A 4,518-nucleotide genomic window follows, 5' to 3' on the forward strand; every position below is an offset into this window, starting at 1 on the left:
AATTGACACCAAACTTTAAAAATTAACACAATACTCAAACAAGAAACACAAAATATTTTTAATTTTTATGATTTTCTAATTTTTTTTGTATTTTTATTAATTTTTTCGAAAAACATTATTTTTTTGGAAAAACGAAAAATAAAAGAAAATTTTTGAAAAAGATTTTTGGAAAGAAAATTACCTAATCTGAGCAACAAGATGAACCGTCAGTTGTCCATACTCGAACAATCCCCGGCAACGGCGCCAAAAACTTGGTGTTGTTGCCGGATCAGAAAAACTTGGCGCTGTAGTTGCACGTAATTGTAATTCAAATATTCCCCGGCAACGGCGCCAAAAACTTGGTGGACGAAATTGTGATCACTTGTTATTTATTTATAAAGGATGTATACTCTTAAGGCACTGTTTATTTTCTTCACAACTCCGTTCAACTAACCAGCAAGTGTACTGGGTCGTCCAAGTAATAAACCTTACGTGAGTAAGGGTCGAATCCACAGAGATTGTTGGTATGAAGCAAGCTATGGTCACCTTGCAAATCTCAGTTAGGCAGATTAAAATAGTTTTATGGGTTTCGAATAATTAATTGATAAAAGAAATAATGAAAGGGATAAAGATACTTATGCAGATTCATTGGTAGGAATTTCAGATAAGCGGATGGAGATGCTGTAGAGCTCTTGGACGCCTGCTCTCCTACTGCTTCTACTCAATCCTTCTTACTCCTTTCCATGGCAAGCTTTGTATAGGGGTTCACCATCAACTGTGGCTACTTTCATTCCTCACGGGGAAATAACCTGTGCGGCTGTCACTCGCACAGCTAACCAGTCTGGAGGCATCACCCATGGCTGATGGCTACATCCCATCCTCGCAGTGAAAACTATGCTAACGCACTCTGTCACAGTACGGCTAATCACCGGTTGGTTCCCGCTCCTACTGGAATAGAATCCCTCTTTTGCGTCTGTCACGAACGCCCAGCAGGTTAAAGTTTGAAGCACGTCACGGTCATTCATTACCGGAATCCTACTCGGAACACCACAGACAAGGTTGGACTTTCCGGATTCCCAGAATCCTACTCGGAATACCACAGACAAGGTGAGACTTTCCGGATCCTCATAAATGCCGCCATCTATCTAGCTTATACCACGAAGATTCTGTTGGGGAATCTAAGAGATACGCATTCAAGCTCTGTTGCATGTAGAACGGAAGTGGTTGTCAATCACGCGCGTTCATAAGTGAGAATAATAATGAGGGTAATCTGACTCATTACATTCATCATGTTCTTGGGTACGAATGAATATCTTGGAATAAGAATAAGAGAGATTTGAATAAAAGACAATAGAATTTCATTAATACTTGAGGTACAGCAGAGCTCCACACCCTTAATCTATGGTGTGCAGAAACTCCACCATTGAAAATACATAAGCAAAGAGTCCAGGCATGGCCGAATGGCCAGCCCCTCTCTAACGTGATCAATGATCCCCTAAGATGAAGAATAAAACAAAACTGAGATCAAAGATGTCTAATACAATAGATAAATGTCCTATATATACTAGACTAGCTCCTAGGGTTTACATGAGTAAGTAATTGATGCATAAATCCACTTCCGGGGCCCACTTGGTGTATGCTTGGGCTGAGCTTGATGAATTCACGAGCTAAGGCATTTCTTGGCGTCAAACTCCAGGTTGTGACGTGTTTTGGGCGTTCAACTCCGGATCATGATGTTTTTCTGGCGTTTAACTCCAGACAGCAGCGTGTACTTGGCGTTTAACGCCAAGTTACGTCGTCATTCTTTGAATAAAGTATGGACTATTATATATTGCTGGAAAGCCCTGGATGTCTAATTTCCAACGCCGTTGAGAGCGTGCCAATTGGAGTTCTGTAGCTCCAGAAAATCCATTTCGAGTGCAGGGAGGTCAGAATCCAACAGCATCAGCAGTCCTTTTGTCAGCCTTCTTCAGAGTTTTGCTCAAATCCCTCAATTTCAGTCAGAATTTACCTGAAATCACAGAAAAACACACAAACTCATAGTAAAGTCCAGAAATGTGAATTTAACATAAAAACTAATGAAAACATCCCTAAAAGTAGCTTAAATTTACTAAAAACTATATGAAAACAATGCCAAAAAGCGTATAAATTATCCGCTTATCATTCATCTTGTTGCTTAGATTAGGTATTTATTTTTTTCGAAATTCTTGAAGATGAATTCTAGAGTTTCATGATGATTTGTTGAAATCTGGCTGGCTGAGAAGCCATGTCTAATCTCATTGGACCGAGGTTTCAACTTATCACCACAGGAGCTTGTTGATTTTTATCAATCTTGCTTTTGGAGCAGTGATTTGCTAAGGCTTGGCTGACCTTTGGTCATGTCTAGTGTTTTGGACCGAAGCTTTCTTTGAAAGTTTGGCTGGCTGTGAAGCCATGTCTAATTCCTGGACCGGAGTCTTAGACTAGCATTGCACTGATCCCTGGAATTCTCATCAAGAATTTTGATACCTTTTCCCACTTAATTTTCGAAAAACACAAAAAAATTCAAAAAAATCATAAAATCCAAAAATTTCTTGTTTGAGTCTAGTGTCTCATCCTAAGTTTGGTGTCTTGCATGCATTGTTATTTGATTCTTGTTGCATTTTGGTTTATCCTTATTATTAAAAATCCAAAAATATTTTTAATTTGTGTCTTTTCAAGTCAATAATACAGAGAATTGAAGATTCAGGACATACAGCAGAGGAATTGCACAGAAAAAGCTGGGCGTTCAAAACGCCCAGTGAAGAAGGACAGACTGGCGTTTAAACGCCAGCCAGGGTACCTAGTTGGGCGTTTAACGCCCAAAAGGGTAGCATTTTGGGCGTTAAACGCCAGAATGTATACCATTCTGGGCGTTTAACGCCAGGATGGCACAAGGGGGAAGATTCTGTTTTTCAATGCAATTTTTTTTCAGTTTTCAAAATTTTTCAAAATCAAATCTTTTTCAAATCATATCTTTTCAATCAAATCTCTTTCAAATTCAATTCCTTTCTATTTTCAAAGAAACTTACTATCAATTAATGATTTGATTCAACATTTCAAGTATGCTGCCTTTTCTGTTGAGAAAGGTTTAATGTTTGAATCATATCTTTTCTTGTTAGTCAAGTTTTTAATTTTCAAAATCAAATCTTTTTAAAATGTTTTTCAAATCATATCTTCTCAATCACATTTTTTAAAATCAATCATATCTTCTTAATCACATCTTTTTCAAAATAGTTCTCAATCAAATCTCTTTGATTTCTAATTTCAAAATCTTTTTCAAAAATCACTTGATTTCTTTTCCACTTTCATTTTCGAAAATTAAGTGATGTTTTTCAAAAATGTTTTCAAAATTTTTCACTTAATTTTCGAAAATCACTTCCCTCCTTCTCACATCCTTCTATTTATGGACTAATACTATCCCTTAATGCAAAATTCGAACTCCATCTTCTCTGATAAGTTCGAATTTTCTACTTCTGTCTTCTACTCTTCTTTTCCTCTGACACCTAAAGGAATCTCTATACTGTGACATAGAGGATTCCATATTTTCTTGTTCTCTTCTCTTTCATATGAGCAGGAGCAAAGACAAAGGCATTCTTGTTGAGGCTGATCCTGAACCTGAAAGGACCTTAAAGAGAAAGCTCAGAGAAGCCAAAGCACAACTCTCTTTAGAGGACCTGACCGAATTCTTCAAGGAAAAAGAACATACGGCAGCCGAAAACAACAACAATGCCAACAATGCAAGGAAGGTGGTGGGTGACTTTACTGCACCTACTCCCGACTTCTATGGGAGAAGCATCTCTATCCCTGCCATTGGAGCAAACAACTTTGAGCTTAAGCCTCAATTAGTTTCTCTAATGCAACAGAATTGCAAGTTCCATGGACTTCCATTGGAAGATCCTCATCAGGTTTTAGCTGAGTTCTTGCAAATCTGTGACACTGTCAAGACTAATGGGGTTGACCCTGAGGTCTACAGACTTATGCTATTCCCTTTTGCTGTAAGAGACAGAGCTAGGACATGGTTGGATTCTCAACCTAAAGAAAGCCTGGACTCTTGGGAAAAGCTAGTCAATGCCTTCTTGGCAAAGTTCTTTCCACCTCAAAAATTGAGTAAGCTTAGAGTGGAAGTCCAAACCTTCAGACAGAAGGAAGGAGAATCCCTCTATGAAGCTTGGGAAAGATACAAACAATTAATCAGAAAGTGTCCTTCTGATATGCTTTCTGAATGGAGCATCATAGGTATTTTCTATGATGGTCTCTCTGAACTATCCAAGATGTCTTTGGATAGCTCTGCAGGAGGATCTCTTCATCTGAAAAAGACGCCTACTGAAGCTCAAGAACTGATTGAAATGGTTGCAAATAACCAATTCATGTACACCTCTGAAAGAAATCCTGTGAACAATGGGACTAGTCAGAAGAAAAGAGTTCTTGAGATTGACACTCTGAATGCCATATTGGCTCAGAACAAAATATTGACTCAACAAGTCAATATGATTTCTCAAAGTCTGTCTGGAATGCAAA

The 4,518-nt window shown here is 38.2% G+C and overlaps 1 non-coding gene across 1 annotated transcript; it reads right to left on the minus strand.

The window, feature by feature from the left end:
* Positions 1-4,109: 4,109 nt before the first annotated feature.
* Positions 4,110-4,217, minus strand: LOC112793895 (small nucleolar RNA R71). The gene has a single exon (XR_003198583.1). It is a non-coding gene; the product is annotated as a small nucleolar RNA R71 (small nucleolar RNA).
* Positions 4,218-4,518: the final 301 nt, after the last annotated feature.

The sequence above is a fragment of the Arachis hypogaea genome, chromosome 3 (assembly GCF_003086295.3).
Source record: "Arachis hypogaea cultivar Tifrunner chromosome 3, arahy.Tifrunner.gnm2.J5K5, whole genome shotgun sequence".
NCBI lineage: Eukaryota > Viridiplantae > Streptophyta > Magnoliopsida > Fabales > Fabaceae > Arachis > Arachis hypogaea.